At 54.1% G+C, this 16,112-nt stretch overlaps 1 protein-coding gene across 2 annotated transcripts in view; it reads left to right on the plus strand.

Moving 5' to 3' along the window:
* Positions 1 to 16,112, plus strand: part of ZFAND3 (zinc finger AN1-type containing 3) — a 316,184-nt gene that overhangs the window by 297,703 nt on the left and 2,369 nt on the right. The gene's annotated exons all lie outside the window — the stretch shown is intronic.

A 16,112-nucleotide genomic window follows, 5' to 3' on the forward strand; every position in this document is an offset into this window, starting at 1 on the left:
TGGAATTCATTTTAGGAAACCACAGGAAATGTTCAAATACATTTTCCCCAGACAGTTGATATAGTCCTGGTGAGCTACCACGTAGCCTAACAAAGGTGAGTTTTAAGGAGTTTTCTGTCCTGTGCTTAACAGTCGAAACACCTGCTCTGTGTTTGTGGTCATAACGTGTCTGTCTCGCTGTAGTGGGAAACCTGTGACCTGAGGTCACTCCTCTTTTCTGAAGGCCAAAGTCGTAGCAGACACCCAGGATACTGTTCTGGGTTATTCTCACTTGAGGTAATGAAAGCAAGGCACACTGAGCAGTGCTTTGAAATGCTTTGTTTGAATGAAATGCTTTTACCACAATACAAAATCACACACACAAATTGTGGGTAATAGGTAATAGAATCACAGAGCACCAGGATTAGAGGGAGCCTTAGCAATCATTCATCAGTCCAACCTCCCCACCCCACCCCCACCCCCGCCCCCGCCCTTTGGTAAAGGAGGAAACTAAGGCCAGAAAGATGGCCACAGCCTCCTATCACACCTGTGTGCTCATGCGGGCTTTGATCTGAAACTCAAGGAGTGCTGAGGAGTTTCTGACTGCTCACCACTCCCTCCCTCCAGCACGGCTTTCAGCCCCCGCTGGCTGCAGCTTCTCATTTCGTACCCCTGCCTGTCCCCTGGTGGACTTCCGTTCTTATCTCCTCTGAAGTACCCAGAAGATTTCTTGCTCTTTCTTTACCCCAAATTAATACACTTTATTCCCTTAACCTCTTAGTTCAGCCTCCAGACCCTGGTTCAGGACTTGGGACTCTTATATGGATCATTTGCAGTAAAATGTCACCAAATTAGAGTAGTTGTGGTGAAAAAATAGTATTTAGTCAAAATAATAGGATTAAAATATTATTTCTTTCAAAATAATAACAAATTGCTCACAAAATATTGGTAAAGAAATGTCCTTTTTAGTGCCTTTTATGTGTGTAGTTAAACTTTGTTCGGTACATCGCACGTAGATAACCTGCTACTAAACACGCTGTCTTCCTCCTCGTCTCTTTGACTCCCTCCTGAGTAGAACTTCCTGAGAAGTGCGGGCCTGAGACCAGCACCGCAGAGTGCCTGAGTAGCTGAGGGTACTTCTTCAGAAGGCACAAGTGCAGCTGCCCAGGCAGTTCTAACAGACCCCAAGGTTTGGCACACTACCTACATGCTTCATAGCTCGTTTTTATAGGAAGGCAAAGATAATATAAGACAAAATAGAGTGACTAGAAATTTCCAGTGAGGTCATCCACATCAGAGGTTTTATGTCAGATCTAGGCAACTCCCTTCTCTCGCACTTAGAGGCTGGCATCTTCTTCGTGTGTGCCACACGCCTTCCTCCACTGCTCTCCGCTCTCCTGTAGACCCTAAGCTCCCGAGAGGCCAGCGCCACGTGCTGCTCTGTGGCTCTCACACCCTGCAGATGTGGCCTGGGTGGGCACCCCGCCAGTACCGGCTGATAACATGCAAGAACAAGTCAGAAGTGGAGAAGTGTGGCGCTTTGGCGAACCCCCGGGCTCTCTTTAGGGGAAAAGTCCTTTTGTGGTTGTGTGTGAAGGCAGGCCTGCGCAGGTGCACAGGAGAACATCGGGGCTGGTCTCCATGGAGACTCTTGATGCCAGCGTACATGTGAAACCTGAGCTTTTCCCAAGGGAATAACTAGCTTAAAGAATAAGGTTTAGGTAGAAACCCTTAGCGTTATTTATTTTTACATACCTTTATCTGCCTTGAAGTTTTATTGATAGAGGGGGAGAATCATTCAAGACATACATGCTTTCAGAGGAGCATTGCTTGCTTGGTCTAATTAAAATTATGTGATATGCTTTTGGCTTAATTAAATACTCTACTTTGCAGATGGTTGTATTTACCTAAATAAAACCTGTGATTCACTTGCAGATGGACAAGATGGGCTGTTTGGAGGTCACAGAGACTGGCAGGTCACAGACCTACTGTGTGTAACCACACCAGTCTCCCATTGATGCCTATCAACCCCATCACTCTCTTGACTCAGAGTCCAAGCACTGGAATGACCTAGAAGTTACTCACCTGGTGCCTGTCCAGCTCCCTGACCCAACCCTGCAGAAATGGCATCAGCAGGGCCCTGGCAGGTAGTCCAGCCCCCGTACAGGTGCAGCCTAGAGGGGTGAGGCCTGTCTTACTGCCAAGCAGCTTAGACTGACGAGGTGCTCCCTCCACTGCACTAACACTCCTCCTCTCTCTGTATAACAGCCCCTTCTTCCTCGGCACTCTGCCCTCTGGATAGACCTGTCACAAATCACCGTCTGCTCCTGCAAGCCATCTCCTCACACATCTGAGCGCGGTGGCTTTGGATTCCCAGCACCTCCGGTCCTCCAGGCCCAAGTCCGTGTATAGGGCCTGGAGAACAGTGTGGGGGCAAAGAGGCGAGGCTGGGCAGGAAGGCCAGATTGGGCTCAGGGCTCGTCTCCATGGTTCGCTTCATCAGGGGTCCTCACAAAATCTGGATGTCTCTGTGACGAAACCTTTCCCCTGCTGGTCTCCTCTTGGGGCCGCTCAGAAGCCGTCTGTGGGGCCCACGGTTGGCCCCGTTGTTGGAGTTCTCACACCATGCTCGGGTTGTCCGTCTGCATGCCTGCCCTTCCTCCACACCGTGAGCCCTGGAGGACAGGCTGATGCCGCGTTCTTCAGCCGCTCTCGGCCCTGCTGTAGTGCCTGGGGTGTGGTGCTGCTTTGGTGAGCGGATGGGTGAACCCTGGTCCATTGCAGTTGTGACCCTCTGGGTGAAGGAAAAGCAGCTTTATTGAGTACCTACTTTGCACTGGATGCCTGCAACCATGTGGTATTGTGTGACCCTTAGCATGGGTGGACAGATGGTCCTTTTTACAGAGGTGGAAAACTCAAGCTTTGAAGTCAAGTAACCCAGAAATGTTAAGGGAGCAGCTGGCACAGAGCCCAGGTCTGCTGAGCTCCCACCACTCTCTCGTGTCCCCACCCTGGGCCACGGGTGCCCTAGACAGCGAGTGTGTGACTGCAGGGTGCGTGGTCCCTCTTGCCAGCCGTGTGCGTCTTGGCTGCTCCTTGAGCTCTTCCCTGTCTCAGTGATGAGTTTAGTGAATGGTGACGGTTTATGTAGCCTTCTGGAAGGGTTCCATTGTCCCACGTGCCCCTGGTCACTCCACTGGGATACGAGGCTTCTGGAGGACAGGCCACGGCATTGCCACCTCTTGTGTCCCCTGCTGTGCCTGGGTAATGTGAGACACAACGGCACTTAATTCTTCCTGACGTGTCCATTCCATTTTCTCCTGAGTGCTAATTCATGTCCTTGTTTTCCTTGAAAATGCCTCCTCCAGGACACCTTAGCCGGTGACCTCTCCTCAGTGCCCCCGGTTTATTACATGGAGCTGGAGCGTATTGATTTTATTTGCAGTTGATTTCTTGCTTTGCTTCTTGTGTCCTTCAGCATTTTATTCTCCGTGCATCTTTAGCTGTCTTTAAAGGCAGGAACGAGTGGCTTTTTCTTCTTCTTCTCTTCCACCCTGCCCCTAGAATAGAGCTCTGTAAGCAGTGCGCAGGTGGACCAATAAGTACTCTTGACTCCTTGAGCCTGATAGCTCCTTTCCCTTCCTGGACTGACAGCCCAACGCTGGAGTTTGAATCCTTTATTTATTAGATGAGATTTCTATAGCACCTTTCCTCTGAAGAGATCAATATCAATGAAGTTGGTTTCTGCTTCTGGAAAGTGCTTTTACCTAAGCAGACCAAGGTTCTGATAGTCATGTGAGAGTCCTTACTCCTCGACTCTCGGGCCCTGGAGAGGCAGGCTCCAGGCAGAGCCTTGCCGCTTGCTTCAGATCTGGCTGCCTGTTGCTGGCAGTGAGCCCGATAAGACCGTGACAAGGCAGCCATGCAGGCTCTGCAGCATCGCTGAGTGAGGACTTGCATCTGGGGAGTGAGGCGTTTTTGGAAGACTGATGTGAGAAAGCTGCCCTAACCGGAGCCCCAGGTGCCATGGTGGTGGGTCGCTGGCTCTCATTTGGTGCCTGGTGTCACCCAAACGCTTCAGCCTTCGAGACTCCAAGTCACGCCACCAGGGAGCTGGGTCCTGAGGACAGAGCCACGAAGGGCCTGAGACCCAGAGACTCAAGTGCTGGTGAGGCGAGGAGGAAGTGCTGGGAGCTGGTGGGAGACACGCTGTCACACTGCACATGTGGGTGGTCAGGACTGACCGTGAGATCCGGGAGCAGAGTTCAGAGGCCCCAGACTGAGAGGGGAGAGGAGTCTGTCTTGTAAATTATTGAAGTGCCCGAAGTAACTGCATCCGCTGGCTTCTCTAGAAGTTCCCACCTCTTCGTGTCTCCTTGTTGGCCAGACATCATTCCCGTCCCTGCTGGCAGCGAGGCGGAACCCAGGAGGGAAGGCCTCTTCTGCACTCTGAGAGGGACGGGGCAGCAATGCAGAGCCCGCCTGGTGTGGAGGCTCAGTCCTCCAGACTTGACCTGCCTCGAGCTGCCGTCCAGAGAACACCCCCAGCTGTCGGTCCGGAGTTAAGGCAACCATGGTTACCAAGGCACAGAGAAGGGGGTGAGAACAGCATGGAAGGGGCGGGGGGCTCCGGCACGGGCTCCCGGGGTGGCGTGCACTTGGGCGGGGCCCTCCGCTTCCCTCCAGTGGCTTGGAGGGTGCTACCTCCCTCTGTTGTCGCCTGTGGAGCTGTGCTAGGGCTGCTCTGACCGTCTAGTGTATTCTCTGCCCCGGAACAGTGCCTGGGACGTAGCTGGGCGATAAGAAACGCCCCTCTTTGCTTTCCTCCGCTGCTGTGCAGGAAACGGGTGCATGCAGTCCCTGGCGCACGCCTGGGCGTGGGTGCCCGGCCTGTGGGCACCTCCCCTGGGCCGTCTCCCACAGCAGCCGGCCAGGCCCGCTCCCCTTGTTCCAGCAAGTCCTCTGGGGCTGCAGGGAGCGAGGGGGCGTGTTCGTGCACGTGTCACGTGCCCTTTTCTGGCCGGAGTTTCTGGGAAGTATCCATGAAGATGCTCCCTGTGATGCCGGAGATGGGTGGTTGGGCCGAAGAGCGGGAGGTGGCGGGCAGAGGCTGCGTCTGCTGTCCTGTGGGTCGGGGAGGCTTTGTCCAGTGGCAGCCCGCTTGTCCCTCGAGGAGGGGAGCGGGGCTCTTCCTCCCTGGCCCATGAGGACCCCCGCCCTGCAGCAGCCAGCCTCTGCTCTGCAGTGGAGGATGGGAGTGCGAGTCAGCGCACCACGGAGTTTGTGCGTTCTTTGATGACTTGTGTTCTCCACAGCGGTGCACTGCAGTGTTACAGGTTCAGAGGGGGAAAGTTCCAGACGTAAAGATGAAAGGCCCAGCTTTGTGTTAATTCTCCTGCGTCAGTTACATTGTTCTTCCCTTGAACTGGATGCTAACCCTGGATTAATTTTCCTCAGAATCTGGAGTAATTGGCCAAAATGCTAGGGTAGAATGAGAAATGTCAGTGGAAGCCTACACGGTTATATCCGGTTCTCCGCTGTCTGCTCAGCTCGTTTGTGATCATGAGTTAGTTTCAGGAGAGCACCTAATGCCATCTTAGACGTTTCTGGGTTGCCTCTCAGAGTGAGCTCAGTGAATATAGGCTCATATTAATAATGGCAACAGAAAAGCATAATTAGGAAAGTAAACTTGGTACTGGAGGGAAAAACCAGGAATCCATCCGAAGCTGAGACCAGGCAGTGATCGTCTTGAGAGTGCGCCTGCTCCAGCTGGTCCCCAGAGGGCTGGGGGCAGACCGCTAGGTGCTCGTGGTCCTTCTCCGGGAGAGGGCCGAGAGGCACAGGCACCAGGGTTACATGTTCTTTTTATTGCTGGAAGTCCTTGTCTTTGTGTAAAATGTTGACTCAGATTATTTATTCATTCTGCTTGCGAATCTTTATTGAGCTCCCGAGGAACAGAGAACAGAGCTGTCACCGTCCCTGCCCTCGTGGTGCTTTTCTTCTGTGGGGGAAAGATGCAGTCAGTGAGGGGGCAGGTGAACGAGGCAGCTTCTGAGAGGAGTGAGTGCCGAGACGGGACTGGATGTAGAGCCTGTGGGGCTGAGATACAGAAGCTGGGAGAGCCGGCCGTCGGGAGCGCTGGGGAAGAGCTCCCACCGCCCTGGAGGCCGGAGCGCTTGGCGTCCGTATCTGAGAACCCGAGAGGCTCTGGTGTGGCTGGTGCCCCCCACGCACATGAGGGGAGTGGGGGCCGGATGGGCTGGGAGGCCTTTGAGGGTCAGAATTTTATTCTAAAAGTAGTGGGCAGGCACTGAGGGGTTTACACAGTGAATTTAGTGATGGGATTTACGAGTTTAAAATAGCCCTCTGGGACCTGAACACAAACGTGTGTGTCTCTCAGACTCTCGAGGATGCGTCAGAACGGGTGGCTGCTTTGCCTCTGGGTTAGTAACTGACAGAATGGGATGGGAGACTGGCTTTTTGCTGAATATCATTTTATACAAACTGAATTTCTGTTATATTCACATATTACCTATTAGAAGAGGAATTAATTAACCACTGTGAAAAAAGGTACATGTCAATTCACTTAGCCTTACAAAAAGAAAAAAAGAAATCCATCTAAGAGAGTGAGGGAGAAGGCTTGGAGGGCGTGGAGACCCGGCGGTGGCCCCGCGCCGTGGGTGGCTCGGTGGCCCCGTGGCCGGAGGCGGGGGCCTGGCCTCCCCACGCCCCGGGCCTGCTGCCTTCTTCCTGCTCCGCCTGCATGCTGTGCTCACTTCTGCCACAGGACATTGTTTCAGCGTCTTGGTTACTATAAATAGTACTGCTGTGATCATTGGGGTGCATGAATCTTTTGAAAGTAGTGGAAAACACGGTTTGTAACTAACCTTTGAGTAAGCCGTGCACTGTTCTAGCCATAGGAGGCATGTCACGTGGTACGTTATAGAGAAAGCCTTTTTGCTTTCATGAAATCTCGTCAGGAAAACAAGTTAAATGAAAAAAAAAAACAAAACAAAAAACTACGCAAATGACCCGATAATTACAACTGTGACTGGTGATTGAAGGGAAAGTCCAGGAGATGAAAGCATATAATAGGTCCCTAGCCTAATCTGAGTCTCCAGGAAGATCTTCCTGAGGAAGAGCTATTGAAGCCAAGACCTTCAGAACCAAGAATGCAGTGAGGTCCCTTTGCCTTGAACACGGAGTACAGGGCTGAGTGGTGCGAAAAGCAGGAGGCCGCCAGGGGCAGGAGTGCTGACGCAGTTAACGACCGAGGCTGAACGAGTGTGCTGGCACAGGCCGGGGTGTGTGGGCTCGCCCTGGCTGCGGAAGGAGGCTGGGCAGCGGCCTGGGCGTGAGGTACTGGTGGTCCTGACCGGGTGGCTGCTGTGTGGATGGGAAGAAGAGAATGGTTTTGGTTTTTGGAAGCAGGATCCACAGCACTTGCTAACTGAATGTGAACGCTGGGGGAGGATGCTGTGATGGCTCCAGGGCCACGTCACAGCCAGTGTCTGCGCGGTGGCGCCGTTCTCCTCGGTTGGGGGACACTGAAGGAGGAGGTGTGCCTTACATTTTGGACCTCTTACACTTGAGGTAGCCAAGATATCAAGGAGAAATAATTGGATACGGTGGCATGGAGGTCCGAAGAGCGGTCTGGGTAAAGAGAGAGTTCAGAGGGGCAGCATGTACAGTTAGAATTTAAACCTTGGGAGAGAACGTGGGGTCTAGCACTGAGTACTTCTAATACTTAAGGGACAGAAGATGAGGTGCTCCCAGAGAAGGAGAAGGACAGCACGGAAAACGGGGCGTCACAGACCCCGTGGGGAGTCGGCTGTTCAGGTCTGTCAGAACCGACGAGGGTCCTCGGGACTGAGGAGTGTTCAGGTTCCGTTCGTGGGGTTCTTTAGTACCCAGACTGGAACTGTTTGGTGAAGGAGCTGGGTATGAGGTCGCCTCCTCTCCCACATCTAGACAGGAAGTCTCCCAGATCCTGGAGTGGGTTGTCCATTCAGTGGGAGTTTCTAAGTATATATAGTTTGTAGTCTGACTTCAAATTTGAGCTCATCTCTTCAGCTAAAACATTTCTCTGCCCCAGAGTAAGCCTCTTTCCCTCCAGGAGAGGTGTGTTTAACCAACTGTAGCTCGCTTCTCTGGCCTTCTTCCCTCCACCCCGCCCTCCTGCCACACACAGGCGCACAGCAGTGCACAGATGTTGTGGGGCCTGTGACCTTAAAGCGCAAATCCGTGGAAATAGAGAAAAGCATGCTTGTACTCTGGAGGTCCTCAGATGACCTTTCTGAGTTGTGCGGTGACAGCAAGCAGCCCGGGGCTTTCTTTCCTTCAGAGAAGCGCACAGGATGGGTGCGGGCAGCACCGGCACAGCAGAGGTGAGGCATCGGGTTTGCAGTGTCTGCAGCCCGTTCCTTTCTCCGCTCATCCTTTCGCACCAGCTCCCAGCCTGACAGTCTCGGGAAATAGACACGGGCTTTTCAGCACGCAGCCAGTACGTGACCAAACTTGGAGACGCACGTGCTCTGCCTCTGCTTCGGAGGGAGGCTTGCAGACTTCTCAGCCTCTCCTCGGGGAAGCCCTCATGGGAGCAGAGTTGTTCCCTGCTGTCCTTGGAAAGTTTCCGCATCCCTTTCATGGGGTCCCTAACCACTGACTACTTCCCAGGCTGCCCTGTGTAGTCGTCACATATTTAAATCAGGCTTTTCTAAAATTTGCATATCTTCAACAGAAATCTTTATTGAGCTTGTCAGCTTATGGCAGCACATTTATAGTATGCAGAGGGACAGGAGACGTGTGCATCGCACGCTCACAGGAAGATTTCCTGATTGTCTCTCCTTTGTCATAGGAGACAGGAACAGAGTGTAGACTGAGCAGCAGGAGGTGCAGGGGGGACAGGATGAGCAAGCCTTGCAGGCAGGGGCAGAGTGGGGGGGGAGCCCCAGCCTTGAAGCCCGACGGGTGAGTGGGTCTTCTCGAGTCAGGCTTCAGCTGCTCCGGCCCTTAATGGCTGTAACAACCCTGTTTATCGGAGCCACGTCTGTGGTCTGAAAGGCTAGATGGCTCAGCGGCAGCCACATGGCTGTTGCGGCCGTGCAGCTGCAACAGAATCCAGCACTTGGGCTCCGGTGCACAGCCTCCTCACTGGATCTTCAGAAAGAGAACTTGAGCTTCCCCTAAGGGGCCTGCCATAGCACGGGGGCACTAACCGGAGGGCCTGTCGTATCTGTCCTCCCCTTGACCCCAGCCTGTGGACTGGAAGGCCGGCAGAGGAAATGGGGCAGGCGCTCCTCTCGCTCCAGGGCTGCTCTGGAGGGGCATGCAGCATCTGCAGTCTCATGTCCCCTGGCGGCCCTGCCACTCAGATGCCCTGGGACTTGGGTGGACTGGCTCTTGCCAGCGTGGCCTTCAGGGAGGCCTGGCAGCTGGGTTGCCCTCGGCCACTCTTGGGTAGGACAGGTTCGACTCTTCTGTTGCCTCCGCTGCAGGTTTGGAGTTGGTTTTCTAGGAGCCCTCTGAGAAGGTAAACTCTAAGGACAGGAGACTGTTGAAGGAGAAGGCCAACCAGTCAGGAGCCTGGGAGAGAAGGATGAGGTCTCCTCTGGAAAGCAGTTCCTCACGGCTCCCCCGAAGCCCCCCCCAGGGTAGGGGCTGGAGCGGGGCGGGGGAGGTGACCAGGAGTGCTGGCATCCTCTAGGGGTTTTGGATTTTGAAAACTGCTCCGGTTCTAAGAGGCTAACGCTACTTGTTTTCAGCTACTGAAATAAAATGATACTTGAAAGAGCAAGTCATTATTCCTGTGGCAGAAACTGCCTTGAGCCATTTTCTTAGTTTTTAAATATATGTTTCTCTCTAGATAACACAGCCTGATTGTGATGTGAGCCTGCAGCCAGCCCCCTTCTCCTCGTGCTCCGGGGCATTAAAGAGCTCACCAAGGGAAGTTGGGGTTGGGGGTGAGACTCTCACAGGTCCGAGCTGATGGTGAGGGTTCCTGGCCCAGCCCCAGGTCTGGCCCACCTTCTCTCCCACACACACGCTGTTGAAAAATAGGCAGAAATGAGAAGTGGAAGACCTGTTCCCTGGGTGTCGGGTGATGGAAGGAGCTGTTCCTAGAAGTGGACGAGCATTCCCCTGGAGGAAAGAGGTCAGCGTTTTTGCAGGAATGAGGCTCGAAGGTTTGAAGAGATGTCGATAAAGGAGACCAGGGTGGTGGGTTGTCTGTGTCAGGAGCTCCGTCACCCTGGGCTGACACGGGCATCTCTCGGGCCTCTGCCCCGGCTCTTTGCACGGGCTCGTCTGTCTTGGCGTTCTGTCACACTGCTTTTTGTTGTAGCATTTAGCTTGTATCTAACTTGATATTTTAATTGATTTGGAGGAAAACAAACAATTGTGTCTGTTTTAGGTCTGTCTTGGTATTGTTTACTGGTTCTTATCAAATTGGTGAGTGCATTCCTTGTGTGCTAAGTCGCTTCAGTCGTGTCCGACTCTTTGCGACCGTGCGGGACTTGTAGCCCACCAGGCTCCTCTGTCCATGGGATTCCAGGAATACTGGAGTGGGTTGCCATGCCCTCCAGGGGATCTTCCCGACCCAGGGGTCGAACCCACGTTTCTTATAGCTCCTGCATTGGCAGGCAGGTTCTTTACTGGAAGCGCCACCTGGGAAGCCTGGTGAGTACATTGGGCTCTTGTGAACTGCAGGTTCTCCTTCCCCTTGGAAAACAGACTGATGCCCACTTGGTGATTCACAGTGGCTTTGGTTCCAGCCCCCTGGGTGGCTGACAGTGCATCCACCCATTCTCTCCCCAGCCCCGCCGAGCTCTATCAGCCACTCAAGGAGCAGGGGTCCAGCTCTGTTTCTTGGAGTGTGATTGCCTTTTCCTCCACTGTGCGAAACCGGTGATGGAGAAGAGTGTGAAACAGGCGCGTTCTGTTCCTGGAACACCTGCAGCTGCTTTGCCTGCACTGTGGGCCTGATAAAATAAAATGCATTAAGCTCCTGTAATGCATTTTTGTGCTACAAATTCTGCCTTGGGCACTGGGTCAGTGGAGGCGGTGTAATCCAGGGATCACTGCTGGTGGGAGCATAAGTGGCTAATGTTTTCCGACAAGTGTTCCTATAGCCACCTGCTGTTCCCAACGTGGACTTACAAATGAGCTGTGAGGTCAGTTTGCCGTCCTGCATTTTAAGAAACTTCTATGTTGTTGGAAAAGTGTGATCCTTTATAACGAGCTCGCCCAGTCATTTCAGACACAAGTCAGGCATAATTGTTGTTCACATTGAAATAAACAATTCAGAGAGCAAACGGTCCTTACTGATGGGTTGAGATTTGGAGGGTCCGCTACCGAGGTATCTCGGAGAGCTTTGGGAGGTCTCGGGTGGGCTCTGTCGGCTGTCTGAGCGACAGGCGTCTGATTTTCCTCCTGCTGGAGCACACGGGGCGGGCGCATCAGTGCAGGCAGCCCACCCACACAGCGCCGCCCGAGGCCGCAGCCCGGAGGCGCCTTCACAGCGCCGCGCTCCTAGGGCATGCCCGTGCTTCTAGGGTCTGCTTGAGCCTCTGACATTCTGAAATCCAAACGAGCAAGAAAGTGTGAAACATTTCTCGTGAGTGGGGTGAAAACACCCGAAGCAGCTGGAGCTGAGGCCCACCCTGGTCTGAGGCCTCACTAACATGGCCCTCTTGGGAGAGCCCCCAAGTGGGGGAAGTCTGTCAGAAAGCAAATGTTTAATTAAAGCCCGTAAGTATGCAGACCTGTGCAGTCTCGCCAGCTTTATCATCCTCTCTAATGTTTTTTCGCCGGGCATTCCGCTGTGGCCTGCGGGGTCTTTGATGCTCACTGCGGCGTGCACCCTCAGCTGTGGCGTGCGGCATCTAGTTCCCTGACCGGGGGTCAAGCCTGGGCCGTCTGCAGTGGGCGCACAGACTGCTGGGGAAGTCCGATGCCAGCTCTAAGCGGCGCTTTTTACTCCAAGATGAAGCCAATAAGCAACATTTCTGTCTGGCAGGGATTGAATAAAAATGTCAGGGGCTCAGACTTTGTGAATTTTGGCATCGCTTTATCTCCTTTAGGAAATCCCGTGGAAGAAAAAGACAGTTCCAACCCCCTGCGCAGTTCCTGAGGCTCAGAGGGAAGAGAGGCTGGGGGTCCCGGCCTCAGTCAAGGGTGGGGCCTGTGTTGCCTGCGGGTGGGAGGCTGGCTCCGCCCTTGGTCCTCCAGCTCCTCCACCCGCAGCAGGACAGGGGTGGGGGGGAGGGCCGGCTGACAGGTCCCCAGTCTGGCTCAGGCCGGGGCCCTCGCCCTGCTGCCAGCAGTGCTCAGAGGTAGAGACCTGTCTCCTCTGCCCTGGGTGTTCTCTTGGGCAGTTATTGTCACTGATTTTTATAAACAAGTGAAACAGGAAATATTGTTACAACTTTCATAGCACTTCCGGTCAGTCGGGTGTTGGTTTTATATCATCTTTGCTTAATGATGGCATCTGTCAAGACTGTTCTCAGTCCTGGTGGGTGGTCTCACAACACCCACACCTGTCTCTCTGTGAGCAGAGGTAAGGTTTAGCTGTAGGTGAGGGGTCTGAGTGGAATGGATGACTTTCAGATGTTGGCTTTAAAAGCTGAAGTTTGGTTCCCACTGGATGAGCGTTTTTGGAAACCTGCATGTCAGACCTGTGTGAGTCCTGGAAGAATGCGCCTCGGATCCACTTTCTGCTGGGAATGTCTCCCGGGCCACGAGCTGAGGGCCCTCGATGCGCCCATTTCCGCCCACGAGCGGCCTCTCTGTGTGTTCTTTACCCAGGATGGTGTCTGGCTGGGGCGTGGGTTGTCCTTTGTGCTCTGCCCTGTCTCTTGGTGTGCATGGCCACAGTCCCCTAGGAGGAGCCCAGCCGCTGTGGTGACCTGTCAAGCCCTGAGGATGTAGCTGCTGGACCCCTTGCAGGGCAGCTTGGGGTGGGGTGGGAGGTGGGGGCTGGGCTGACTGACCCCACCTGTGCGGGTCTGGCTTCCCCCCTCACCCAGGATGGCCTGGCCGAGCCAGGCAGCAGCAGGAGAGGGGCCTGAAGAGGGTGCCGTGGGACACGGGGCTTAGACAGCTGCTTTGCACCCTCCCCTTTCCATCAGGGGCTCTTCCCGAGTGCTCGTCAATGCTGGCAAACAAACGCTCACCCATGTTCTTGAGTGTCTGTGCAGATTTACTAAGAACAGCTCCGCAGCCCTAACAGAGCTCCTAACTGGCCTCCTGCTAGGCCAGTATTTCACGGGGAAGCAGTGATCAGGGCTCCTAGGAGCCAGGCAGCTTGTGTGTATGGTGAGCCGGGGGGAGCGGTTGAGGTTAAACTATGAACCTCACTATGAACCACTTGTTTTTCAAAAACGTCTACCTTGGCTGTTTTCCTCTCTTTTGGAGGGTTGGCATTCTTCTCACCATACTCTTTACTGCCTATGCCTCCCAAGGACTGTATATGTAGCTGTCACAAGCAAGAGAGTATTGAAGTTGTTTCTAAAACTACTTCATGCTGAACTGTGGGGCAATAAGGAGCCTATAGATGAAAATATATCTGTATGTGAGTGAGAGTGATAATGATAGGTAATATCAAAGCCCCTTTCGCAGCTGATCAGCTGCGTCCTTTCTGCTCTCTCCCCCTCTGCACACTCCTTGGCCGACCCTCTGTGAAAAGGCCGCACTTGGTTTCCGATGAACGGAGTGAGGAAGCTTGAGGCTGGCCAACCCAAGACGGAGGCTGTAAACACCCTGTGCTCTGAAACTGCTCCTCACTGAAATAAGAATAATCTTGTTCCCCAGTAGCCTGATTTTGCATCTTTCCATGTGCCCAGCTTGGTCTCTGGAATTCCATCAGAGGGTAATTGACCGTTCATGACACTTGAGTGGAAACAGGTCTGTGGGTACCGAGAAAAGAGGATAAAGATTCAGCCCGCCCACCAGCCCCTGCCCCCTTTCCTGTATCCAACAGCCCACCCCGCCCACCAACGCCGAAATGCACGAGCCGGTTGGCTGTTGTTGGTAGATGAGAGCCTGCTCAGCACTCGGGACAAGTTCTAGCATGTATCTTCCACTCGGTGAGCTATCCTGACAGGAGAGGGAATTGAGCTTAATTTATATCGTCTAATAACCTCAGTGCAGCACCTTGGGAAGTTAGCCTTCCAAAATTGCCCCCGGACTTTTCCCCAGTGGATTACAATGCCATCTAATCTTGTCTTTTTTTAACCAGCTCTACCCCCACAGTTACCTGTCTAGTAGTTTCCACATTTCAGAAGTCAGAGCCAAGTGTCAAGGTGTATCTGAGAGGGGCACAGAGCCTGCATAGAGAAATAAGGTGTTCTGGCTGAGGAGAATCCCCGGGTAGGGGCAGAATATTCAGGGTGATTGTGGCCGTGGTGCCTGGCTTCTTTTTCCAGACAGAAGGCGGGCCCTCCGGTCCACCCATCGAGTTGGCGGTCGCCTGGAGTCGGCAGAAGGCGGGCTGCGGCAGAGCTGTGAGGGGGTGTGGTGAGACCTGAGCCTCTCCCCTCCTTCCCAGTCTGCCTTTGACTAATGAGGTGTTAGACTGAGCCAGGGCTGAGTTAATTTCAGGGCTAATCCATTTCCTGCTACTTTTATTCAGCCAGCACCATCCATCAGGAGGAGAGGAGAGCCCTGGGGACCCTCTTCTGCATCACCCCAATATCTTGAAGGCAGGGAAGGGCAGCAGGGGGCCTCCCGCCCTTATTAGAGATGCCGAAGGTGTAGAAACATGTGAGGCCTTGGCGACAGAAATGTCTCCACTCACTCCCGGCTGCTGTGCGGCTGGCCAGTGCCCCCACCCCCGCCCCGCCCTGGCAGCCGCTTCTCCCTGCCCGGCTGGGCTTTGCTCCAAAAAGATGATTGTGCTCGTCAGACGAAGGATGCATATTGAGGCCATCCATGCTTCTGCTGCGAAATCCTTTAGGAGAAAGACAACTGGTATCCAATATCTTCAAGTAATGAACTTATCAGTAAATATAACACACCGGCTCATTAATCTTCACTTTGCTTTTGGGCCAAGTGGGAGCTCAGCTTCTCGGGAGATGCAGTTTCATCTGTTCCTTCCCTCAAACCTCGTCCCAATTTAGACTCTCACACACTGCCCTGCTCTCCCTGGGAAGCAGTTAATAGTGTTTTTTCACACAACGGACTGTCCAGGCTCGGCCTGTTTGCCCAGGCCGTGGGTGTGTGTCTGCACTGGGTGTGATCAGGACATCAGAGCAGGACCGTGAGCGTCCCGAGGCATCTTCTCTGGGTGAAGAAGCTGCTGTCCTTCGTAGGCAGTCTGCTTCAGCTCCCACTGTCCTGAGATCACTGCCTCCGCCCCCTTTTCTCGGAAGGGAATGGAGGATGAGGAGGGCGGCAGACCACAGGGCGCTGCCCTTCACTCTGCCTGCGGGGGTCTGGGCTTGAAAGAGACCTGAGATGAGATGCTGTTTGCCTGGGGAACAGTGCGGCGCACACCTGGTGTACAGGCCCCAGGAGGAGGTTCAGGAAAGGATTCCGATTCTCTGCAGCTCAGGCCTCTGGGACCTGGAGGTGTGACCAGATAAGAGCTGATGGGATGAGGTGATGGGGGAGCCAGCCCAGATCTCCCGCACCTTCCCAGAAAGGAAGGGCCAGACAGACGCAGGAAACTCAGATGACTGCCCACCCCGCCCCCCACGACACAGCCCCTGCCCCCGTGTCCTCTCCTCAGCTCTTCCTTCTGCAGCATCTCGGTTGCAGAGAGCCTGGCCCACAGCCCGCCCACTCCCAGGAGGAGGCGGGTCTGGGGCAGGGGGCTCACCTCCTGCCCCCCGGTGGGGTTGGAAGTATCTGGCTCCACTGAGACACCAGCTGGACTCAACATTTCTGTTCTTTCTCTTTAAATGCGATACCTTCTCCAGCCCTTGAAATGACCCGTTTTTCCTGGAGAGCCCCACTCGTGTGTGTTTGGTTTCCCTCAGCCTTTGAGAAGCAGTGGGTGTCCTGAGCTGGGTATTGAGGCTTGCTCCTGCCAGGAGTGCCGAGCCACCAGCTCTTTGCTCGCCGACACCCGCGTGGGGCTGCCAGCCACGCATGTCCGAGGGAGGCACTGTGCGGGTGCCTTGGGGTTCCACCCT

The sequence above is a fragment of the Ovis canadensis genome, chromosome 20 (assembly GCF_042477335.2).
Source record: "Ovis canadensis isolate MfBH-ARS-UI-01 breed Bighorn chromosome 20, ARS-UI_OviCan_v2, whole genome shotgun sequence".
NCBI lineage: Eukaryota > Metazoa > Chordata > Mammalia > Artiodactyla > Bovidae > Ovis > Ovis canadensis.